A 27,452-nucleotide genomic window follows, 5' to 3' on the forward strand; every position below is an offset into this window, starting at 1 on the left:
GCCTCGCTTAGTACATGATGTGCCTTGTATAATGATGAACGATTATTTGGCACGATTGACAAATGATTTACTTTCTATTCATCAACAGGTTTGAGAAGCGCTCCCCGACAATTCCATTGGAGAGGCTCACGATCTCCGTCCTGGGGATCATGTGATGATCCGAGCGTTTGAGAGATCCAGCAGTTTGGAGCCAAGGTGGCGTGGCCCTGAACAAGTATTGCTGGCAACTCGGACGGCTGTGCGAGTCACGAATAAGAAGCGGTGGGTACATTCCACTCACTGTCGTCGTGTCTCTCCGGACCTGGTGAATCCTGCGGTGCTGTCTGATTATCGAGACATCCTGGATGCAGAGAAGAGCCCAGCTACTACGCCTCACGAATCGGAGGGAGCCTTCCCGGACCACACTGTTTCTGGTGGAGCGAAGTATAACCTACGTCAAAGAAAGTAGTTTTTTTTGTGCGAGACTGGTTGAGTTAACGTTCTGAGGTTTGTGAAAACGGAAGCCGAGAATATCAAGGGGGGGGGATCAGTTCTGTCCAGTGTAGCGACACCCGTCTTGAATCTCGGAGAAGAAACCAGCGGCTACCTCGGAGCTCAGGACTCATTTTTCATTTTTTTAGCTTTGTTTTGAAACTTTTGTTCTTTGAACTATGGCACCTACTACGACGAGAAACAGAAGAATTCTTGGTGCAGTGCTTTTTGTTACGACTATAGTGGTAATAGCAGTAATAGCCTGGATTGTAGAACGATTGATTCCGGCAAGAGAATATTTGCTGCCTACCACTCCAATCCCATCTGAACATTTTTATTTTACTCTGCCTTATCATGAAGAGAGATATAGACAGACTTACTTAAATAACAGCTTCATTCAGATTCTACATCATACTCATAATTTGACGAACACTTCGAACTGTTGGGTATGTGGAATGTTGCCTGGACATCAGAAGAAAGGAGGAACTCCACTTATTCCTCTTCCTTTTTCTCATAATGGTTCTTGTAATGCTTGGTACACTCTTCTTTTTACTTTGAGATGGCCAACAAAAGGTGGACTACTCTTTCGACTCAACAAAGTTTGTTATAATGATAGAGATGGCTACCCACAGGCAGAAGGAACTAAATTTGAATGGGAAGAATATCGACCGGACAATGTATCCACGCCTCGTATTTTCACCAATCAAAGAATTACAAATATGTCCAGTTTACATGTGATTACTGTTATTGATACCAAGGCTGAATTATGTGTGCACAATAAAGGTACTATTCCGGTAGGGAAGAGTGAATGTACTATTACTCTAACATTTGACACACCAAATGGTATTGCCTTTGTAGCCTCACGAAATACCTATTTTATTTGTGGAAATAAAGGATATCATCGTCTTCCCATTGGGTGATTAGGAACTTGCTATATATCTTTCGTGCTGCCCCCTGTATTCATTGCACCACCTATGTATCATAATGATTTTGTATTATATCATGATTTTATATTAAATAGGGTTTAGAAAACATTAGAAATTGAAAATGTCGATCAAACTGACACCTCTTTACAGCAATATGTAGATTTTAATTTAGGCCTGTTTTCCTTTGTTGGTGCTGCTTTAAACAGCAGGAAAATAAGACGGCTAACACGTGTTGTGGAAGCTGTTGCTAATGAAACTGCATCTGCCTTAGGGAACTTAACTGAGGAACTCCAAATTACCAGAATTGTGACGCTTCAGAACCAAAAGGTTCTAGATGTAGTATTAGCTGATCGTGGAGGTGCATGCCGCATTATCGGTAGTAGTTGTTGTGTGTACGTCCCAGATAATTCGCCTTCTGTGTATGATGCCATTTCTAAATTGCATAAAATTGCTGCTGAAATTAATCCTGAAAATGGTACATGGACATTCTCTAATTGGTTCTGGACTTTGCTCAGTACGTGGGGTTGGAAATTGCTGACTATCTTGTGTATGATTATTGGAATACTCTTCTTCCTTTGTTTATGTATTCAATGTGGCCCTACCTTATGTTCTGTATGTATTACAGCCTGCATTCCGTCCAAACGAGCTATTGCCAAAAATGAGCAAATGATTAACAAAGAACTGATGAAAATAATGATGATTAATATTGATGACGAGTATCCTGATTACTTCCATTATGAGGTAGCTTCAGCTAAATGCTAAAAGGGCCGTCTGTCGTAATTTGGCAGTGATTGGGTTAGCATTTAGCTCAGCTACACGAACTTTCGTGTTTAACTTGACCAAACTTGCGGGGGCCATTTTGTATTCCCTGGCTTCCATTTTGTATGAACATGCGGCCTCTTGGTCAGCATGCCCTTTTGTCCTTCCTCTGTACCAATGACCATTTAACTTGCCCAGCAACAGGCTATTTTTAGCACTGGTCAAGCTCACGCATGCGCACTCGAACATTTAGATTAATGAGTGGTCACCTCTCAGGAATGTTCTCTAAAACTGACCAGTAGTACTAAACTCCTCCCACATGTTGGCTGTGTTCCAAAAATGCCCTTATATGTACCTAAACTGTGCAAAAGTATACCGCCTACCTTTTTATTGCTGTTTAACTTGTATAAAAGAGGTCGCGCACCGATGTTCGGTGTGATACTTCTTGCATTACCGAAGGGTGCTGTAGGAATGTACCACCACCCCATTGGGTCTTAATAAACTTGTCTTTTGCATTTTCCAGTTTCCGTGCCAACTTCTATTCTATGGTGTTCGAGAGTTTTTACAGAGTATGTAGACCTGACGAAACCCAATACCACACGGGTTCAGGCTTTCAGCCCTCGGCAGCCAGGATAGCTTGACTCCAGTGGCATGGAGAGCATGGGACCCAAGGCTGGGCATATCCGTCCCACTGTGGGTGACAGAAGCAAAAAGAACAATTAATGGACAGAATGCAGAACAATGTCATACATTCACCCCAGTACAGAGATCTGGGCCTAATTTCATCTTTTTTTGCTTAGCATGCCATTCCACTTTGGACCCAGCCATATGCAAATCAGTCTTGACCCAGCACCCAATGGGAACAGTCCAGCCCGAACTGCTAGGCCAGGTCCTTCCTGGACAGGAAACAAGCATCCTAGTACTGGTTTCGGGCTTTCATCCATCATCAGCCAGGATAGCTTGACTCCAGTGCCATGGAGGGCACGGGAGTCACCCATCCCACTCGGGGTGACAAATGCAAAAAGACAAGTTGATGGACAGAATGCAGAAAAATGTCATACTTTCTCCCCAGAACAGAGATCTGGGCCTAAATCCATTGTTTTTTGCTCACCATGCTATTCCAGTTTGGACCCAGCCATATGCAAATCAGACTTGACCCTGCCCAATGGGTACAGTCCAGCCCGATCGGCCAGGCCAGGTCCTCCCTAGAATGGAAACAAGCATCCTAGGACTGGGTTTGGGCTTTCAGCCCTTATCAGCCAGGATACCTTGACTCCAGTGGCATGGAGAGCATAGGGACCTACGTCTGGGCATACCCGTCCCACTCTTGGTGACAAATGCAAAAAGAACAATAGATGGACAGAATGCAGAAAAATTTCGTACATTCACCCCAGTGCAGAGATCGGGCCTAAATCCATCGTTTTTTTGCTCACCATGCCATTCCAGTTTGGAACCAACCATATGCAAATCAGTTTTGACCCCGCGCCCAATGGGAACAGTCCAGCCCGAACTGCCAGGCCAGGTCCTCCCTGTTCTGGAAACAAGCATCCTAGGACCAGTTTTGGGCTTTCAGCCCTTATCAACCAGGATAGCTTGACTCCAGTGCCATGGAGAGCACAGGACCCACGCCTGGGCATACCCGTCCCACTCGGGGTGACAAATGCAAAAAGAACAGTTGATCGACAGATTGCAGAACAATGTCGTACATTCACCCCAGTACAGAGACCTGGGTCTAAATCCATCATGTTTTTTGCTCACCATTCCGTTCCAGTTTGGACCCAGCCATATGCAAATCTGTCTTGACCTTGCGCCCAATGGGAACAGTCCAGCCCGAACTGCCAGGCCAGATCCTCCCTGGACTGGAAACAAGCATCCTAGGACCGGGTTCGGGCTTTCAGCCCTCGGCAGCCAGGATAGCTTGACTCCAGTGGCATGGTACAATCCTATGGGAAAGTCGCAGTTGCAAAATTAAAGATTAGTGACACTTCAGAGAGGAGTTGGAGCAAACCCTTTTAGACTTAGAAGGTTATAAGGCCAGCACCCGTGTGAGCACCAGAGTACTAGTGTCACCTCACCCAGGGAAGCCGGGTGTATAAGTGCCAAATGATGTTGGGAATCGTCGCTGTTTTCAATGGCGAGTTGCAGCAAAGTGCTGCCGCCGTAAATAGGAAAAGTGTCCGGTGTGATCCAAGCCTGGATTGAGTATGAGAAGAACCTGAAAGCAGAGGGGACAGAGTCTGGGTCTCTTCAGGGTGAGCAGTGGCACGGTGGACCAATGCCTACCAATGTCGGGTGTTTCAGGTGTAATGATGTGAAGCTTATCTCCGCTGCCACATGGACCAGGAGATGTCGACAATGACGAGAGTCCACAGGTGAGCTGTCCCATGAAGGATGTCGGGTGCTGGGGCATTGGTGTCCGGATTGGAGACCAACAAGCCTTGGCAACAGCAACCCACGCGGTGAGAGTAATAAGGCTTCGGGATGGACCAGCAAGGTCCAGGTGACTCCCCAAGCAATGGAGAGTCAGGGCCTATCTGAAGTAACCAGGTAAGCTCATTCAAAGTTACAGTACCCTTCTCAGGGACCCACAAGTCGACGGACAAGGCATCGCAAAGGGACCTCAAGAGGAATAACTAAATACCAGCGCACTGGTCACTTGTGGAGTGTAGGCCAGTAATCTTTGGTGGAATCACTGCTCGGGGTCTGGACTACAAGTAGTCCAAAGCACAGCCTCAGGGATTACCAAAAAGTATATGGAGATGCAAATAGTCACGGTGTCTAGGGGTTTTGGTTGCACGGTCCCCACGAGGGCTTTGGATCTCAGGTTTACTGAGAGCACGTATCGGCCTCGGAGAAGCTTGGAAAACCACCTTCTGTGTTGCAAAGTCTTCAGAGTCCTTCAGGAGCCGCGCAATTGCAAACCGGACAGATGCATCTTTTGTGCTTCCCTTGCAGGGGAGTTACTCCTTTACTCCAAGGGAGATTCTTCGGTCATCCAACGAAGTGTAGATATTTGAAGTTCTGGGATTCTGTAGCAGAGTTTCGTCCAGGTAAAACTAAAGTCCTATAGTCAGGGGTTCCTACTTTATACCCATGGAAGGGGTGGCACAAACTCTGGGGAACCACCTATGGGAGGGTCAGGAAAGAGGGGTGGCTACATCCATTTCCTTTGACCAGTTTCATGCCAGAGCAGGGGCTGGTAGCCCCTATAACCGGTTTGAGCTGGGATATGCACAGGGACACCAAACGTGCCCCCAGTGCAGACATCAAAGCACTGTTGGGGTGCACCCTCCCAGCCCCAATACACTAAAGCCTGTCTGGGAGGTAGATACACCTCCCTGTGACAGGAAACCTATTGTCCAGCCTCCGCTGCCAGAGTCTCGTCGAGCAGCAGGAGGCCAGACTTGTGTCTGTGGCTGCAGCATCCATTTTGTGATGCCAGGGTTCTGTTAAGCTGGTACCGGGTGTACCGGTGTAGTCATATTTCTCCCTCTAGGAGGGTGGAATCATACCTCCCCCACCAGACTGGCAGGGAGGTATGATTCCAAGGTGTTTGACACCAAACATGATGTGTTTCTTTGCTGCCATTCCAAACTTAGTATTTACTGCGAGGTTATAATGCACATAAGAGTATATGGTTGGCTGTATCACATAACAACCCCGGAGAATGGATTCTGAAGGCTGCAAAGGGGTCCTGCTCATGCATGGGCACCCACTTACACAAAACCCAGCACCCTGCCTTCAGGGTTGATAAGGCCTGTCATAGAGGTGACTGATAGGTTTATATGTGTAGTGATATAAGGTAGATATATGGAACCTCTATCTAAGTACGGGGTGCACACACCACCTCATACAGACTGCTGTAGCAGACCTGTGGTGTCATTTTGAGTGGTCTCTCAGAGGTGGCATAATACATGCTGCAGCCCCTGAGAGGCCCTTTGTGGTACCTATGCCCCAGGTAAATAGGATACCATATACTAGGGACTTATAAGGGTACCCTAGAATCCAATCTGTGGTGTATCTAAAGTACATGCAATCATTTTAGAGAGGAAGCAGCTAAGCTGGGGTCCTGGATAGCAGGGTCCCAACCAGAATAAAATCGATAAACAGTGATACATCAGCAAAAAGTGGGGGTAACTATAAGAAGCAGATCCTACTCTCCTACACTCACTAAAGAAGCACTGGAAGAAAATTGGATTACAAAAAAGGAACATTAATTTTTGAACTCGGAAGACCCAGGAGTACCTCTGTTTTACACAATACCGAAGATTCACAAGGGGAAGATTCCACCACCGGGGAGACCTATAGTGTCTGGAATTGGGTCTATCTAAGAACCTCTGTCAAAATACACTGATTGTTTTTTTTTTCAAAACTTTTTTATTGATAGATCGCACATAGTCAGTAGTCGGCAGCACTCCGGACCCCGGAGGAGCTACAAGCAAGTAATTATCATCAGAGACAGCAATCCATATTTTATCTTAAAACAAAACCCTCAACTCCCGACCCATCTACACCCTCTCCCACCACCACTCTTCCCCCAACCCGGATCCCCCCTTCCCCCCGGCACAGTGTCATCTACATCCTGCTAAGAAATAAAAAGTTACATATACAGTGCTATACATGGCATGACGCCCTTAGAACCCCTCTACAACAGTCCTTCAGTGTCTCTTGGCAGTGCTGGTGGTTCCAGCCATATGGCCCTGTGGTCTGCCCACCTCTTCCATATTTTGTAATGCTTCCTAGGGCAGCCTCTGGCCTCGGAAATTGGCCGCTCCAACCCCATGCAAACATCTAGGCCCTTTTTCCACACCCCGATCTTAGGAACCTGGGGGTCCTTCCAGGCCTGAGCCACATCCCGCTTCGCAACCACAAGGCCCAGCTTGAGCAGATGCCTCTTGTAGATGTCGCCTCCCACCCCATCAAAGACGTGGAGAAGCCCTAATTTGGGAGTGCGCGGGAGGTCCCAGCCCAACACCTCAGCCAGACAGTCCCACACCCCGGTCCAGAATCTAGCTAAAACGCCACAGCTCCACACCGTATGTAAGAAGGTGCCCAGCTCATGTCCACAGCGCAAGCATTCAGGGGACTCAATCAATCCAGCACGCCATAGTCGTTCCCTGGTATAGTAAGCCCTGTGTAGGTACTTAAATTGGATAAAGCGCAGGTGCACAGCAATAGCCGCCCCTCTAGGGGGCCTCAAGGGCTTCTCGCCAATCCTCTTCCTCCAGCTCCCCCACATCTCTTTCCCAAGAATCCCGCAGTTTCTGCAGTGAAGAGGAACAATGTGTGACTAAGGTTTGATAGATGCGGGGTATTTTCTTTTCTTCCAGGTCACCCATGAACAGTTTGGCCTCTATTGGGCTAAACTCCGGCAAGGAGTCCAAGCCCTCCAGAGCAGGTGTAATGGCATGACGGAACTGCAAATACTTGAAAAACTGCGTTCTGGGCATATGGAACTCCTCACTGAGTTCTTGAAAGGATTTGAGTGTTGTACCTTTCAGAACGTGACCTAGAGTGGAGATCCCTATGGAGTCCCAGCCTTGGAAGCCCTCCAGTGCCGCCAGTGCCGGCAATCGACCGTTGTGCCAGAGCGGGGTCTCCTCTGTCAGCCTACCCCACCAACCCATGCGGCGCAGCGTCTGCCTCCAAATCTGTAAGACCACCTGAGTGGCCCTGGGCAGCCCCTTCCTTAGCCGTGCAGAGTATAGGATGGTATGCAGCGTATTCGGTTCCATGAGGTATCTCTCGAGGGCGTATGCCGGGTCTCCTCTATCCCCATACCACCATTCATTCAGGATAAGGAGGTGGGAGGCTTGGTAGTAGGACAGAATATCGGACGTCGCAAGCCCTCCGCAGTACATAGATAGAAAGCAAGTGCGTAGGGCCACTCTCACGGCTCCCCCCGCCCACAAGAATTGGTTGAGCGCCGAGTTTACTTGTCGGAACCATTGTGGCGGGATCAAATATGGATGGTTCTGAAGCTGGTATAGCAGGCGTGGAAGAGCAACCATTTTAAAGATGGCCGACCTGCCATAGATATTGAGGGGCATACCAGACCAAGACCTCATATCCATCCGGACTCGGTCCCAAACCGGAACCACGTTGCGCTCCCAAGCAATAACTGGTGACGTCGTCAGAAAGACTCCCAGGTACATGAGACCTCCGGTAGCCATCTGTAGTGGTGAGGTCCATGAGCCGAGCCCCTCAGGGTCGCCCAGCACCCACAAGGTGGATTTGCACGGGTTTAGGTACAGTCCCGATATTTCACCAAATACTCTCATAATTTCCAGTACTCAAGGTCCCGACCTGTTCGGGTCCGTAAGGAAAAACAGGACATCGTCCGCATAGAGCGCAATCCTGTCCGACGGACCCGCCTCCCATTCGAGGCCCCGTATTTGTGCGTCCATTCAGACCCAAGTGGCCAGCGGCTCCATGGCAAGAGCGAAGAGGTATGGCGAGAGGGGACATCCCTGTCGAGTGCCCCGTTGTATGGAGAAGACCGCTGACGTAGCCCCGGCCACTCTCACTGAGGCCGTCAGATCCGTATATAGTAGCTTCAGGTAGGATATGAACCTTGGCCCCAGGTTAAGGTGCGAGAGGAGCGCAAAGAGGTAAACCCAGCTCAGGGAATCGAAGGCCCTGTCTATATCAGCTACGAACAGCGCCGCCTGGGCCCGGATGCCCCCAATGGTCTCGACTGCTATATGCGCGCGCCTGACGTTATGTCTTGTTGCCCTGTGGGGCATAAACCCAGCCTGGTCTGGGTGGATCAGGTCTGTTATTAGGGGAAGGAGTCGGTTCGCAAGTGCTGTGGCCAAGATCTTGGCCTCAATATTTAGAAGTGCGATTGGGCGATACGACTCATGACGGTCCGGAGGTCTTCCGGGTTTGCAAAACACTACAATCTCAGCATGTCTCCAATCGGGCGGTAGAAGTCCCCGTTCCCTCGCCGCCTCCAAGGCACTCTGATAGTAGAGTCCTAGTTGGAGATGGTACTTCTTGAAGAACTCGCTCGGGAACCCGTTAGGTCCGGGAGCCTTGCCGGTGTTAAGTTCCCCCAGGGCCGTACCCAGCTCCTCCGCGGACAATGGGAGCTCCAAACGCTCCCGCGCCTCTTCGGGGAGTGCACGTGGCGGGAGATCTGTGATAAATTTATCTATGTCCGGCGCCGATAGGCATTTCCGTGGGGCGTATTGGGCTGCATAGTACTGAGCGAAGCTGTTCGCCAGTTCCCTTGGCATCGAAATCGGGGCCCCAGTATCATCTCTATGAGCCGGTAGCACCGGTGTCTGTGCTGAGGATTGGCAGAGTCTATGCAGCATCGTGCTCGACTTGTCGCCCCACTGGTATATTCTACTCTGTGTCGCCAACCACAACTAAAGGGCCTCATCGAGCAGCAAGGATGCATAAGACTGCTGGGCAAAGAGTAGCTGCCCCACTTCCCCACCAACTCCAGTCGCTCCCCAGCGTGTTTCCAATAGTTCGACCGCCGCAGTGGCCTTCACCAGCTCTTCCTTGCGCTTCTTACGGGCCGCCGCACACCAGGCAATGTCTACTCCACGGAGTGTGGGCTTTAGAGCTTCCCAGAGCGTCGTTACATCCGCCACTGAGCCTAAGTTGTCTTCTCAATAGTGGGCTATAGCCTCCCCCATCTGAGTTTGGTAGTCCTCCTGCTGTAAGCTCCATACTGAGAGGCGCCATCTAAACGGCTGTCTCGCCCTGTCTAGAGTAATGTTTACTGTGACTGGGGAGTGATCAGATAGTCCCCGCGGCAGGATAGCCGCGGAGTCAAGTCTCTCAATCGCTGTTGTAGGGACAAAGATGTAGTCGAGTCTAGAAAACGATTTGTGGACCGCTGAGACGTAGGTATACTCCCGCTTTTGGGCGTGCAGATACCGCCATGTGTCTACCCAACCCATCCCCTGCACCATATTGCTTAGTTTTGTAGGTGTGTCTACCGGTTGGTTATCCCCAGGTCTACATCTATCCATGCGGCTGTGCATAACATCATTCCAATCGCCCCCAATCACAGCCAGTCCCACCGGAATCTCCGCCCACACCGTAAACAGCTTCTCCACTAGTGACCACTGCAGCAGGGGTGGGGCATACACACTTCCAATTACCAGGGCTTCCGCACCAATCATCCCTCTAATAAATACATATCGGCCCTGTGGGTCCACCCACTGTGACGAGAGGACGTAGGCCAATCTACGGTGAACCAATATGGCCACTCCTCGAGACCCCTTCACAAACCCAGCGTGATAAACTTGATCATACCCGTATCTCTGCAGGCTAAACGTTTTGTTGCCCAGCAGGTGCGTCTCCTGTAACAAGAGTATATCAGCTCTCTCCCTTTTCCCCAATCTTAGAACTGCACCTCTCTTTATTTTGTCCAGCATCCCCCGCACATTCCAACTCAGCACACGCACAGAGGCCTTAGGAGCCTGTAATCCAACACTCTCAACCGCCATCCAGCCGCCGACACATCACAGGGCCCCACAGTGGGCGCAATGGGCATGCACATAGCAGAAACGAAGATCTCAACGACACTGTGCCAAATAACTCCACTACCTACCCCCCCAACTCCCATCCTACCCTCCCTTCCTTCCCAGCCTCCACCCTCAAGACCCCCTGCCACCCCCCCAACTCCCCCTCAACTCCCCCGCCTCCCCCCATACCTCAGAAACGTTGAAGTACCTGTCGCAGCATAGGTTATCGTCGACCCCCAATGGGGAGTCGAGGACCCTCTATCCCAATGGATCCCCATGAACTACCCACCCAGTTCCAACTCTATCCCCTTAGGGTATGAACTCCTACGAACTTGGGGAGTGAGTCTACCCTCCCTGCTGTCCCTCCCCACCCCCACTCTCCCCATTGCCGCCAACCCAAATTCTTCAAGGCACTTGGGTAAAGCCTACCAGGCTCCCGTGGAAGAATTTGCAATGGACGAACCCCTTTGACCGTTAGTGGGTTCCTCAAACCGCCCTTCGGTCGGTATCTAAAAAATGAATGCATGTTGCATCAACAAGCATATAAGTTGATAATACTGAAGGTCTATAACATACGGTTTAGTATCTGGCTCACTCTATACTCGTGTCAGTTTCCCAGACTGAGTATCTGTCCCAGACGTGTATGTTTTTGTTGCTTATCGCCCCCCTCTGAGCATGCGATATTGTTATAGCTAACCTGCGCGCCTTTCGTCTCTCACTCAAAACAGTGCCCATCGAGAGACCCTGCAATCTGATTACTCGATATTCAGCAATGCAGTACCGTGTTTTTACATGGCGGTCTAATAGTAACACTATTCCTCGTGCACCCGGTCCACCTAGTTCAGAACGGTATTTTTTTAAAACGCTGTCTTGATCGTATCTTAGACGACGTTCCGTCCAAGTCTAAGCCCTCAGTCAGTATCACACAAGACGCCTCATCTGTTGTTTGCCACCCGGGAGAGGAGAGGAGAAGGACTCACGGACCCCCGAGCTGACCTGTTGCCCTTATCTTCCCAGATAACGCTGCTCCTGTCACCCGTCACCGCTCGCCGCACCCGCTTCGCGGGTGCCGCTTCGCGGGTTGCAGCGAGGGGCCAGGCTGAAAGGCTGTCTGCTGATTGAGGAGGCGGCAAGGAGGAAGGCGTGTACAAGCAGGGACTCGAAAGACCCGGAGTCCCTGCGACGCTCAGGTGCGCACGGCCGCGCCCCCAGCGAGACACGCCCCCCGCCCACAACGGCTACTATCTAATTGGATCCTTGTCGCACAGCGGGACGCGTGCAGGACGCCGAGCGAAGCCCGGGCAAAGGGCGGGCAGTCTGTGGCAGTCAGAGGCTGACAGAGGCTGGGCTGGGCCAGGTCCCTAACATCTTCTTTACTGGCCCTGAATGGTACTGTGACATTTAAAACAAGGCACAACACGACCATGTCCACTCGCTCAGGGAAACCTCTTAGGGCTGGAGGAGAAGGGGCTGGGGGGAATCCAATGATAGGAACTATGGATAGGCTTATAACAAGAGTAGCGGCAGTCATAGAGAAGGAGATTGCAATGACGGAACGTCGACTCTCCGGGGATCTTTTTCCAGCTAGACGATCCTCTCTTGGCTCTGCAGCCAAGGCCTTGTCACCCCCCACAGTTACGGCCCCACCACCACTCATTGTAGTAGTGCCTGAGCATTCCCGGGTGTCCGAAATAAGTGAAAGTATTGATAGGTTAGAGATTTTAGCAGCACAGTCAACATCAGGTGTTGTTAGTGATGAAGCTATGGGAGGGTTTGACTCACCTTTATTTTCTTTTGTCACTACCCAAAACTCCCCGTTGCCAGACCCTGCTCCTCCGGTGGGTACCACAAAGCCTTGGATGTTTCAGGGTGCTTCGAAACGTGCTAAGAGGAAAAGAGTTGCGAGTACACGTAAAGGTAGCTACCCCACACTTTACAAGCGTTCCAGGAAACAATGGTTAAGGGCCACAGGTGCAAAATTAGGTAACGGTCAGAGCCCAGAGCATATGGACGAGTTAGGAGTACCCCTGTCCCAGGAAACAGGACTCGACATTAATGACAAGCTACTACCAACCCAACTCCCAGTTTCCTTGGAACAATTCGTCAATGCGCTTAACCGCTCATTGACACCGCTCATACACCAAATAAAGAGGTGTCGTGTATTTCTATAGGTTCTGAATCGATCCCCCTATTCCTGACCCTATTCTGGTTAAACTACCTAGCTAGTCAACTAACAGTCAGCCCATGAGGCAAGAAATCCCCCATGATGCAGATACCGTTATCTGACGCAGTCACACTACGGCACAGGAACGTGTTATCTGATTAGGTCATAACGCTTGAGATCTAATTAGACAAGCGACATTCCTCCAGCCCCTGATAAGGCATACGACGTTCTCATAACAAATCAAACCTATGACAACCTGGATAATCCGTGCGGCCATTGTTTTGATTTCACAGAGAACTTTAGTAAAGAATGTGCTAACGAGCAAGTCGTATGACATCTTTATTGACGTACCTATGTCCATCCTTACGTCAATCCCGGCACCTTTAAGGTATAAATATTGCCGACCTTGCCCTATGCAAACACACGCGTGGTGACAAGACGGAGCAGCCACCCTTGCCGAAGCCGAGAGCAGAAGCAGACCCCGCAGGCAGCAGCCCCGCCTTCCTGACGCGCTGAGAGACGCGCTGCTATCTCAAGCCGAGAGACCCAGCACCGGCGCTTCCGGGTAGCCCTCGCAGGCAGCCTGGAATATCGAGAGCAGAAAAAGAGATACCATTCCTCATTCATCCTAAATTCCAGGTACAGAACTGAATAACCCCTCCTAGAGAATTCTTTAGTTATTCACTTGGCAAAAACAAACTTAACTTAAACTGTAACTTTCTATTCCCGCCCACGTATTAGACTTAGGTCAGGTACACGGGGTAGGCGTATTTAGAAACACCAGTTGAGTACGTTTAGTCAAATGTATATGTGTATGTAAATATATTTTAATCATTTTAAACATCATATGGCTCAGAAACCATATCAATGTTTTTACAGTATTATTTTATACTATTGCTTTTAATGTATGCACTTTACTTAACTATAAGTATTGCAATAATATCGATCCATTTCTCTTGTACGAGAAAAGAGACTGATCAATAAATAACATCTTTTATTGAACACGCCCGTCTATTCCTTTTTCTCTACATTCTGATGAGACTAAGAATGCACGTACTGACTGAGTAAAATAATTGCCTTGTGCTCACACGACTCTGGAGATTGACTCTTGATTAGGGGAGAGCAAAGTTGTCATGTTCTATGATTGTCAGAAACTAAATCCCTTCTTGTCTAATCAGGGGAGTTAATCCTTCCTTGAACATTCGAGAAAGTTTCTAGCGAACTCTGAGCTTAGCTGGCAAACCCAAAAATTAAGTCTAGTATCGACAGTAGTAGACCTAGTTAACGTCTGGCCTAGGCCTTTACTGCTGTAGGTACTATTCCAATGCGCAGAGCCTATTGGGAAAATAGGAGCTACACTACATGGCGCCCAACGCGTTTGGAAAGGGCGATAAAACTAACGTAAGACATTTAGAGTAACTCAGTCGTGCTTTCTCACTCAGACCCCTTTTCCCAAATACTCCAAAGACGTCTGGAGTGGGTGAAAGGTTATAATATCCTCCAAAACCTCGCAGGAGGGAACTCCTATGTATGGTTCTTGGTCTAGTCAACGTTGAAGGATAAAACAGTTCCAAAATATTGTGCATCTAACCTCTGTTTCCATAAAGAAACCTGATCTACAAATAAACATAATACCATCCTGTCAGCAAAATGGACAGCGATGAAGAACGAGAGGTTACTAGATTAGCTACTGAAATAGCAGATGCTGATGCTACCATGCAAGCAGCAGACGCGGATATAATACTCATTCCGGTCGCCAAAAGGAGATCTATAACCTTAAAACTTATAGAAAATGGACTGACACCTAGAGGTGGCACAGTCATATTCGTAATCGAGGCACACGAATATCGGCAGACAGAGGTATACTATACATGGATACATTTTCCAGCAGCTAATACTATAACAAAGTACTTCCACTATTACAAAGTAGAGGAACCTCCTAATGAGTACACTCCTTTCGAGGAGGTGGAATTACCACTCAAATTCCAAGAGCATTTGCTCTTATTTGATGGCGCCCTAAAACATAATAATCACATTACAAGGCTCGGTCCTTTAGGAAGACCAGGAGCAACGTGGCCGGTCCTAGCCGGATACACACCATATCCAGACATCGAAAGAATGCCTGCAGCAGAGCTGCTAATACAGCTAAAACAACTACTAAAAATTCACAGACAATTAGTTCAGTATGTAATGCGGACTTCAACAATTCAGCCAGCGATTAAACTTCCACAGCTGACCCCTCACCAGGGGAACACAAATAAAATTACAGCACAGAACATCCAATCCTGCCTAGGTAAAGTTCCAGCTAAACGGGAACAAATACCATTCTGGTTGGCACAGAAAATTACCCAAATAGAGGCGGTGTTTCCTGACACCACCCCATTAGAAAAACACAGAATTCTGACTATATGTCTCCCAATGGGAATCGCACCACACATTGAGGACTGTGACACTTGGGGTACAGTCTTTGCTTCCATCTACACAAAAACGCACGGTGTTCCATCCATTTCGGTAATACCAGATGTGCTAAAACAAATTCAAGATGAATACGGTCCAGAACCTGCTTTAACTCTTGGTATGAAATTACTAAAAGACTTCAAGCAGGTCTCGGCTATATTACTAGCCAACATAAAGGGTGAAGCAGCAAACGTGGCGATCCGCCAGAGGTTAAAAGAGACAGATATAGCAGATATATCCATAAGTGGAGAAGTGTGGCTCAATGGTTAGAGTGGCAGACCCTGATGCAGAGGTCTAGCCCGGGACCAGGGTTCAATTCCCCGCCTCGGCGGGTCTTGGGCTCAAAAATTCCACGGACCTGATAATTCTCGCCTCGGTGCCTATTCCAATCATGGAGTCCCACTCTGCAACTCTGGGCAATAGCTTGCTTAATTTCCACAACGGCCCCCACAACGCTAAGGATGCCTGGCCTCCACCTTGGGGGTGCCCAGTAGTGGACACCTCACAGGGAAAGCCAGGATGGGTTCCACAGCGGTATTCGTACAAGCGCCTTGAGACCCTTGTGGGTGAGTAGTGCGCTATACAAGTATCAATTTACGATTTACGATTTAGCAGACCAACCAGCTGAAATTGCCAGAATCATAGAAAAATCCTATGAAGAACTAGGCAGAGATAGTCTAGGTGGAATACCAGTAAAACCACAACTGACTACAAGTCCAGAAAAAATATTTTTTAATAATAATAATTCACCAAAAAAGAACTGGGATGGAAACAAACAATCCAATCCTAAAGAAAAGAAATTCCAGTCCAGAGGAAGGTCTCCTAGGCGAAGAGAGAAATCTCCAAACCCGAGACAAAGGTCACCCCAGAGTGAACCCTCTGGGAATAGATATAACCTTAGAAATAGGGATAATATTAAAAAACCTGATAGATATCAAGACATTGATACACGTCCCTCTCAATCTTTTCAGAATTCCTCGCAGAAATCGGAAAGAAGAGGACGATCAGAAGAGCACGCCAAGTCCAAAGACAAGGAACCTGCTCAACTGAAAAAGAAATTACAATTTCCCAAAAAGAAGGTAGCCAGTATCAAGGTAGTTAACAATGCCGAGAATACTGAGGACACAACTGAAAAACGGAGAATGGGCTCAGACAATGCTAGACAGCGCAGCAGAGGTGAGCATAGCTCGCAAAGTCCTTATGAATCATCTGGAGACAGTGGACACGAATGAATATCTTCAAGTGGAAACTGCAGATACCAGAGTTAGCAAGCCCCACAAAATATACGAGATAACATTACGTATAGAGGGAGATAAGACTAGGAAAATAAGGGGACTATTTTGGGATAACCTATCCAAAGGCTATGACATCCTTCTAGCTGAAAAAGACTGGCCACCAGAGTTTGTCAGGGAGTGCCCTCATGGCGAAGAAGTAATTATGCCTGCCTTCTCGAATCAAATACCGATTCATAAAAAATATACACTTGCTAGAAAGTGGGCAGTGGCCTTAGCACCTGCTTTATATAAAAATCATGTAGGATGGGATGAGGATTCTCCTCCTCACAAAATCCAGTTAAAATCACAACCTACTGCACAAAGGCAGTACCCAAATAAGCAAGAAGCTAAAAAACAAGTAAATGAAATACTAGATCAACTAGAATACCAGGGGGTGATTGAAACTTGCACCTCACAAATGAACAATCCTTTGTTTCCGGTCTCCAAACCAGAAAATTCGTACCGTCTAGTTTTGGATTACCGACACCTTAACACATGTTGCAAAACTTTTGCAGTGCAAAACTCACACAGTGCTGCACTAATGAATAACATAGTGCGCAAAAAATACAAAACAACCTTGGACATCTCCAACGGATTCTTTTGTCAAAACATAGCACCAGAAAGCAGATATTTAACAGCTTTCTCAGTAAATGGCACTCAAAAACAATTCTGTCGGTTAGCCCAGGGGTACAAGAACAGCCCGGGGGTATTCTCAGCGAGAGTAACAGAATTACTACAACAATATGATGATGAAGCATTATCTTATGTCGATGACATTTACTTAACAGATGATGACTTGGATACTCACTTGAAAAGAGTGAACACCATAATACTTGGTTTCGCTGCAGAGGGTTACAAATTCAACTTCAAAAAGTCCAGAATTGCCCATCTGACGGTCCTATTCTTAGGATATGAGTTATCAAGTGAAGGTAAAAGCCTGGCAGACAATTTCCTAGAGAAATGTGCCGTAATCCAAGCTCCTAAAACACTAAAAAACCTACAGTCAATTCTAGGCTTCCTAAATTTCGGAAGAACATACATTGCAAATTACGCAGAAAGGGTCAAACCCCTTTATGATCTAATTAAACCAGACTTTAAAAGATCCAGTTGGACTCAAACACACACAGAAATTTTGAGATCCTTACAAACAGACATGCTAATTAAAACAAAATTAGAAACCCGTGATAATACACGCAACCTTGTGATCCGAGTCATCCCAGGGAGATGCGGATTCACATACCTAACCTCTAATGAGGGAGATAAGGTACCAATTGCATTCAAATCACATTTGTACACAAAAGCTGAACAGAGATTCAACAACAAAGGAAAAATTGTTCAAGCAGTTCAAACCGCAATAGCTAGAGAAAAAGACATAGCTGACGGTAGACATATCACAGTCAGAACAGCTGAATCAGCCTTTGAGGCATTAACAACACCGTGTAATTTACCAACAACAACATTGGATCCAGAATGGTTACAATGGGTAAATTCAATCACAACGGACAAAGTATATTACTTCTTTGATCCAGAACTAGAAGAATTGAAAAATCTAAAATATGAAAAGACGTATCCTCTGCCAATCGACATTCTGCCTCTACGACATTACGCCTGTGTAATCTATACAGACGGACATGCTCAACCCTCCGTTTGGGGAGAACATGCATACAATCCCACATGTGAGATTACAAAAGAAGTGTGGCACGGAGGTAAACTAAGACCTCTATTAACAAAATCACACTCAGTAGAAACTAATTCAGAACTACAAACTGAAATATTAGCTTTGAAAATGGCGCTAGATAATGCGGATCGCGAATTCCCGACACTTATAGTGTCAGATTCATATTTCTGCGTCAAAGCATATAACAAGGATTTGCAGACCTGGATTCAGAACGGTTACAAAGATGACACGGATGCACCAATAAAGCAGAGACTGCTCTGGGAACAGGTAGCTCTTTTGAAAAAAGAACTACCAAAGACTCACGTGACACACTCACTGAGTCACCAGCGTGATGGCGTTCACGTTGTAGGGAATTCATTGGCTGAAACAGCCGCAGCGGCAGCCAGTAAACCGGCTCCCGTAGATCGGAAAAAGCGTACATTAAAATACATTGACGGCGAAACATTGCTGGCGGTGAAAACGTCATCAAAATGCGACTGCTCAGCGTTACCGATCAACTATCCACTCAATTACACATACATCATAGATGCAAACTCCATTCCTTTTGCTCGAATCCCTGGAGTGGGGGATAGAGTGATTCCAAACATGGACAGGAGAAACTTGTTAATCGCAGACGCACACATGGGCGAGGGTCTCAGACACCATAAATTAAAAGATTCTCTGGAAGAATTACAATCACGGTACTGGTGGCCAGGCATGAGCCTGCACTACACCATGTTTGTAAAAAACTGCCCAAACTGCAACAGAGATCGCAGTGGGGAGAGAAGCAGTTTAATACCTCGTCGTAGCAAGGCGGATAATATTACCAACAAAAAGAATGGCTTGCGATTAACATATACAGGCTAGTTTCCACTTATAATGTAGATCCACAGCACTCGGCTGACGTCCGGACTGTTATACAAGATTTGCGAGTCTAAATGGCATATACGCTAAGAGCATGCTACGTTCGACCATTTTTTTCTTTTTCTCAGGCAATCCAGCCTGGGGGGGGAAAGAATGGCCAAATGAGCACAGCCCAGCGGGAATCTTCTCACTTCCTTCCTGAGGGTATGGGATGGTGTAAAGAAAAAACCAAGACAGAAAGCAATCTATAATAGAAAGGATATTAGGTTCGGGAGCTGGGTGGGTCAAACATCTAATAAGTGTCCAACGTAGTCTAAATAACTTGCCAAGAAATTCTCTGAAGGGATTCAGTCCGTACGAATTATTATTCGGAACTAGGATGTTGATCTCTGACCTTGATAGTCAGACTTCAGTGGTAACAGAAAAAAGCTTTGATGTCAAAGACCGTTTGGCTATTTTGCAGGACTTAAACAAAACAAGAAAAGACCTGAGCAACATACAGTTGAAACAACAGCCAACGACCACTGAAGATTCACCACCTGTCCCAGCAAGACCTGTCTGGATTCCAAAAGTCGGGGATCTAGTCAGGAGAAGATCGCGGTAAAGAAGGAATTTGGGCCTTCTTACAGAAAAGCAGTTCCTGTCTTGTCTGTCAACGGGACAAGATCAGTTGTACTACCGCCACTTGCTGGAAAAAAGGAGAACCGAGTTGTATCCATCGACCTGGTAAAACCACAACATGTGGCCGATAACAAACAGTAGGCCAAGTGGACTCCCAATAAGTAGCAGAACACCAAGGTTTGCTACCAGTACAGAGGTTCTATCAAAAAGGCTCATCACATTCGAAACGCCTACAGAAGAACAACAAGGACTATGCAACAATGCAATAGAACTAAGACCTCTGAAAACCCAAATAAAAACATTTAGCAGAGACACACCAATCTATACTGAAGTACCAAGTGAAAATGCAAGAAACAAAAATCCTGAACCAATTGGAACAATTGATAGAACTGCATCTGGTTACTTCATCAACTTCGATGATTCCTCTGACGGCTTCAGTGAACAAAAGACACAGCCATCACCAAAATCCTTTAAAGACAAAGCAAAGGAACTTTTGAAACAACTAAAAGAAACATATCTGATTTCTCCATGGATTGAATTTTGGGTGGGTTTTGGTGCATTTATCCTCATACTTTGGCTCATCATGGTATTTACCTTGGGACGCTTCATTGAGGGAAAATATGCTAAAATGGACACAGCAAGTCAGAACATCAACTTGGTCCTCAAACCACACACATCTTCACACGTCGAGAAACGAGAACTTTCTTCAGAACTTTCTTCAGCCAACTTCACAGCAATTCCAATACCTGGTGGGGTAGCCTGGGACAACACTGACTATGAAATTTATGGTCCGGTCGAGATCCTGAAATATCCACACCAAATCAAGATCTCCTTGAGTGACTTTGCAAAACCAAACTCATTTGCTGATGATTGGGACTTTGAAAGTATTAACAATATGATGTCTGACTTAGTAATGTCTGCTAAATTTACAAAACATGATTATTTGCAGGGTTCTATAAATTATGACAGCATGTACTGCTATAACCATTATGGTAACCATTTCTTGCATAAATCTGCACAACCTAGAAATGTTTTAAATTTTAATCAATGGGAACATTGTGCTACACCTCCAAAAGGGAGCTCAAGAACCGTGTATGGCAAATATTCATATTTTTCAGGTTTTAACACAAGTAATGCGGAAACATTTTATTTTAAATTGTCAAACAAGACAGGGACCAAAACCATGATAACCAACACAAAATTGATTTATTCTGACTCATTCTTTGAAAAAATGAATACTTTTGGATTCGATTATTGGGACAAAAATGTTGATTTGAAAAGTGTTTGGGGGACGAAAGAATGGCAAGTACAGGGTTTAGAAGCTTTGTTTAGAGCCTGCATGATCCCAGAACAAATGATATTTTTAAATGACACTGTTCAACAAACTACCTGTCTTGGCTTAGCCAAAATCAAAGATTTAAATAACCTGTCTATTCCAAAGCCAACAATGTTTAGCAATAACTCTGATACAGATGAAGAAATAGACATAAACCATATACTTAACCAAAACAGAACACATCCTGATTGGAAACAATGGTTGATCTGGCCCACAGATACAAATAACTGTCAAGATAGATTCCTGAATAAAACACAGGGTTTCAAAATGACCAGGCCAGACCCTAGATATCCCCAAAGACATCACCCAGGGATAATAACAACCTACAGTGTGGGCAAATTATGCCTTCAATGGCTACAAACTTCCACACTGCCTGAAATTAAGCAACACCTAACTTTACTTACTGATGGTGCTGACTTGCGTGATTTCATACTGGGACCACGCAAACAGCGTCAAAAGCGTTTCATAGCAGCCTCTGTATACGCAGCATACAATGAGGCCTGGAAGGTTACTCAAATTGAGACAGCAGAAAGAATACGGGAAATTGACCGTATTAATTTGGAAAAATTACTTTCTGTAGTGGACAATGGGTTAATGACTCTGTCCTCCAGAATTTTTTCATTGGACAGCATTGTGTCTTCAGCAATCGATATATTATCGCAAGACTTACTGTTATTACAACATGGTCAGTCACAATTGCGTTCTATTGTACAGCTTGGCTGGACGTTACAAAATCTGCGTTCAGGCTACGTGCCTTGGCGTTTAATCAACACAACGTCACTATTCCAAATCTTTAACCTTACTGATAGACAAATCGGTATGGCGCAGAAGGGTGCTGATTATACAATCTTGAGCATTGAAAAACTAGAAAGATTACCAATGACAATGTCAGAACGACCTGTCAGTGAATGGATAATCCACGGAATCATAAATATTCCAATCTCAACCTTCAGGTTTCAATACTGCCAAAAATATATACAGGCTGGCATGTACGAGAAATTGGGAAAGGGGTACCTTAAAACAACATGGAACCTGCCCTATTCACATGCATGTATCAGTAATAAAGGACAGAAAGTGTTTCTTAGTGGCAACAATTGTGCTATGTCACTAAGCGGCACGCTTCTATGTAACGGTATTAGTTTGCACGGAGCCTGTGAAGGGAATTCATACAACCTTTCATGTCACCAGCAAGGCGCACCTGCAACTGAAATAGAACCATTCTTTCAAAGACTCTATAATGGGAGTTACATTCTTATTGTAGACCGCAGATGTTGCAGTCTTATGCCCGGGACTCCTTATCTCGTCACTACGACAGCGAAGGTCAAGTGCTGTGGACGTTCTTTGTTCCCCAGCTCCTTTCCAGACAGGGAGGCGAGGGCATGGCCCAGTTTGAAAATTACTTCTATTCGAATAGACACTTTAAGCAGAATGAAAACAGTGCTTCTTCAGACGCCTACAAGGCTCACGTCATCAAAAGAAACGTATGATCTACAAGTCGCAAGGACGACTGCAGAGATACATACATTATTATCAACTAATTCCCCCGTACATTTCGTGGAAATCCTGAGCAAAATCTTAAATATTTCTGATACCACTGGGGTCTCAAAGGTATTTAAGACAGTATTTTCGATGGCATTAACACCATTCAAAGCCATACTGGGTATTTTTCCAGATTTCGTCCATTCGATTTTTGGCGGACTTCCCCTGATCCTGGGACTAATTGCAGGAATCCTATTCCTAGTCCTTATTTTTCGTTATGGCAACCCATGTCACAGATCAAACTCTCGCGACAATGGAAGATACGATCCTAGCCATTGGATACCGGGACCGGATATCAAAAATCCTGGGACTCTCCCGGCTTAGAGACCTAAACATGACTTGGTTTCTATCATTTCGACCAATGTGGCAAAGGTGTGTTTTACCTGTACTAAGGTGTCTGCTATGCGGAGAAGAATGCGTGTTAGACACCTGTCTGACGCTACAATCGGATGCGCCGGTGGATGCAGATACACTGCTGGTTCCTACCAAGGTTCACGCACTGTGCTGCCCTCAAAGGCTGCCAATTCTGATGACGGCATTCCTGGAATCTTCACCACTGCGATTGAAGAGTAGTGAAGTTCAAGATGAAAGCAGCATCGAACAGGTACGACCTTCTGTCAGCAATGCAAATCAGAATGTCAATGGAGACAATCATGCGCACGAATGCATGGTTACCCCTATTTCCGACTTAGAGGAACTTTCCCATGAAGCTGTTGACAGTTTTTTCGAAAGCCTGAATGATATGATGTTCTCTCCGGAACAGAAATAGAGACTTTTGAGTAAACTCGCACACGGCGTTCCCTGAATTCGGCCTTCAACTTTAAAAATAAAGTCACATGAACAATTACAATCCAGTTCACGGACAGCAACTTTTTTCAGCAAGCCCCTAAAATATTTTTCTATATATTTTTTCCCGGGACACTGATCTTCTGCTTAAAGTAAGAAACTATTCCTAGAGAACTAAGATTTCTATTTTTTTAGATACTTTATAGACTTTATATAGACTTTAGCTGCCCGCTGGTATGTTCACAATATATTTTATGTGATGAAATGGTTTCGACTTTTTTTCTGTATAGCCATATTAGGAGCCATTTCATGTGTATTTCTCATATACCAACAAGCAATAATGCATAAAATGCGTGTTTACTTTTGCATTTAATTCATAGCTTAAGTGCATACAATATATATGACTGCAATTTTTCAGTATACTTGAAAATTTCGAAATGCATTTATGTATTTTGGGGTGGTAAGGTATACACTATACTCTATAGTATGTTGTACTATGTTATACTATGCATAGATTAGTAGATATGACCATAGTTAGCGTGGAGTGGGTGTCGTGTATTTCTATAGGTTCTGAATCGATCCCCCTATTCCTGACCCTATTCTGGTTAAACTACCTAGCTAGTCAACTAACAGTCAGCCCATGAGGCAAGAAATCCCCCATGATGCAGATACCGTTATCTGACGCAGTCACACTACGGCACAGGAACGTGTTATCTGATTAGGTCATAACGCTTGAGATCTACTTAGACAAGCGACATTCCTCCAGCCCCTGATAAGGCATACGACGTTCTCATAACAAATCAAACCTATGACAACCTGGATAATCCGTGCGGCCATTGTTTTGATTTCACAGAGAACTTTAGTAAAGAATGTGCTAACGAGCAAGTCGTATGACATCTTTATTGACGTACCTATGTCCATCCTTACGTCAATCCCGGCACCTTTAAGGTATAAATATTGCCGACCTTGCCCTATGCAAACACACGCGTGGTGACAAGACGGAGCAGCCACCCTTGCCGAAGCCGAGAGCAGAAGCAGACCCCGCAGGCAGCAGCCCCGCCTTCCTGACGCGCTGAGAGACGCGCTGCTATCTCAAGCCGAGAGACCCAGCACCGGCGCTTCCGGGTAGCCCTCGCAGGCAGCCTGGAATATCGAGAGCAGAAAAAGAGATACCATTCCTCATTCATCCTAAATTCCAGGTACAGAACTGAATAACCCCTCCTAGAGAATTCTTTAGTTATTCACTTGGCAAAAACAAACTTAACTTAAACTGTAACTTTCTATTCCCACCCACGTATTAGACTTAGGTCAGGTACACGGGGTAGGCGTATTTAGAAACACCAGTTGAGTACGTTTAGTCAAATGTATATGTGTATGTAAATATATTTTAATCATTTTAAACATCATATGGCTCAGAAACCATATCAATGTTTTTACAGTATTATTTTATACTATTGCTTTTAATGTATGCACTTTACTTAACTATAAGTATTGCAATAATATCGATCCATTTCTCTTGTACGAGAAAAGAGACTGATCAATAAATAACATCTTTTATTGAACACGCCCGTCTATTCCTTTTTCTCTACATTCTGATGAGACTAAGAATGCACGTACTGACTGAGTAAAATAATTGCCTTGTGCTCACACGACTCTGGAGATTGACTCTTGATTAGGGGAGAGCAAAGTTGTCATGTTCTATGGTTGTCAGAAACTAAATCCCTTCTTGTCTAATCAGGGGAGTTAATCCTTCCTTGAACATTCGAGAAAGTTTCTAGCGAACTCTGAGCTTAGCTGGCAAACCCAAAAATTAAGTCTAGTATCGACAGTAGTAGACCTAGTTAACGTCTGGCCTAGGCCTTTACTGCTGTAGGTACTATTCCAATGCGCAGAGCCTATTGGGAAAATAGGAGCTACACTACAGAGGGTGGAGGATAGAGTAAATAGTCTTGAGCAGTCGACTCTCGATAACTTCTTTTCACTTAAATCTCTGATTAAACAACAGACTAGGAATAGTCAGGACCCCACAAGTGGCAAGTTGGGAAAAGGAGCAGCTGTTGCAGCTGCCCTGCCACAGGACCTAGTCCCGCAGAAAACGGTGCCTTTAATAGAACCAAGTGTGGCAGCAACTCTTATTAATATTGCCCCATCCACGACCAAACCAGGTCCTGTCCCAAATTCTAATCCACCGCAAGGGAACCTCACTAACGTCCCTAAAGTGCAAAAGTTAGCAACGCAACCAAAACCCCCAATGGGTGGGTGCAATCCTAATTCTAAACTTAAGCATTTACCCTTAAATAGCGCCAAAACAAAGGGAGACGGGGTAGTTCCATCAGTTAATTCTGCCAAAACCCAATCGGCAGTTTCTGCTTCAGCTGCACCTGCCCTGAAGAGATTGCCTCGTATTCCCAATACTGATCTCCCCCCGGATTGTCACCCTTATGTCGCTGTATTGGTGAAGGTTCCACCCTTGAAAGATAACCTACTGGAGACCCAACAGGCTTTAAAAAACAAATGCATCCACTGGCTAAAAACAAATAAACCCCTCCCTGCGGGCGTAGATGGACTAATCCTCGGTGTCCGTAGGGTGAGCTGGGTTGGGAAGAGCAAGAAGCAGCTGGAGGGGGACTGCGTCATTATCAACTTCCAGGATAATAGAGTGGCCAGATTGATTTGCAGCCAAAATCAAGCGGTGGGAGGCACTGGGGTTAGTGCAGTGGACTTGACTTATTTCTACCCACCCGAGGCCTGCAAGCCACACCATTTTTAGGCCTGTGTCGGGGGAAATGAGCAATGGTGCTATTGGTGGAACAAATGGTATGCTCGAGCCCCTTCTCTATCCACAGACTGGGTGGCTTGGTCAAAATTGTGGCCTTATGAGCCACTGACTCGAGGCAGCGGGAGGCCTTGAAAGGGGGTATTTGGGCAAGCCCTCACACGCTACTGCAATGTTATCTATCTCTCCCCCTCTTAATGAAACCCAAACTACACCACCGGCTACTTTGGACCCTTTGGGGGACCAAGTCTCGAGTGATTATCGGGAGTATTGCCAGGTTCGGATGGGGCGGTTCCATGCCAAGAGATAGTTTCCCGCGACGCTCTTGCTGTGACGGACCAACTCCTAAAGGTCCTCAGCTGGAACGTTGCTGGAATAACTAGAAAACTGGCATTACCCGACTGGAATGCATTAGTAGAAGAGTATTCCATATGCATTTTTCAGGAGACATGGAGCAGGGAGCCAGTACATAGGGTGGGGTACTCTGCTTATGCCATCCCAGCTGTTTCTCCAGATTCAGGTAGAGGACGACCTTCGGGGGGACTTCTTATCTGGGTAGCTTCATCCCTTAATTGTAGGGTAGTGGAAACTAAGACCAATAGCCCAGACTTGCTTAACATCACATTGAAAGATGTCAGGGGCCGCGCTGTTTTGAATATATTTAATGTATATGCCCGCGGCACCAAGGGGGGGAGGCAGTCACCTACAATTGCACTGCTGGAGGACTTGTTAGGGCCAACGCCATATAAAGCCTGCAGCTTGGTTGCAGGTGATGTCAATTGTACGTTCGAGCCTTTGGGCTCGGACGTCACCCAGGACCAGGATGAGGAGGATGGTAGAAGGGGGATACCAGTCCTAGAGCTGCCCCCGATCAAAAAATGGTCGGAGGTGGCATTGCAGCTAAATGCCCTTAGTATAGAGCATGGCCTTAGGCCCTTAAATGGAAGGACAAGCTCAGATAAGGGGGGTGCCCATACTTATAATAGGCCCAATCACACATCAAGAATTGATTACATCTTGCTCGATGTGTGCTTATGGAGTTCAGTGAGGGATATGATAATAGTACCTTCAGTTGAAAGCGATCATAATCTGCTGTCCCTCACCTTAGCCCCTTGGTGGTCTGTTAGTAGTGGTGGTCCCGTACCTAGCCCCACAGCTGGGCTAGGCGAGTCGGAGGTATCCCTTTGCGGTAGACGCCTGAAGTGGCCAAAACTTCTTTTGTCTGCCGGTAAACTGGAGGCTGTGTCCCAACTTTTGGCCCTAGCCCATCAGAAACTGGGCACAGTTGATGGGGGTCTGGGGGAGATAGGCGAAGTATTTTGCTACCTAACTG

This window comes from Lissotriton helveticus, chromosome 5_1, assembly GCF_964261635.1.
Source record: "Lissotriton helveticus chromosome 5_1, aLisHel1.1, whole genome shotgun sequence".
In the NCBI taxonomy this organism is placed as follows: Eukaryota; Metazoa; Chordata; class Amphibia; order Caudata; family Salamandridae; genus Lissotriton; species Lissotriton helveticus.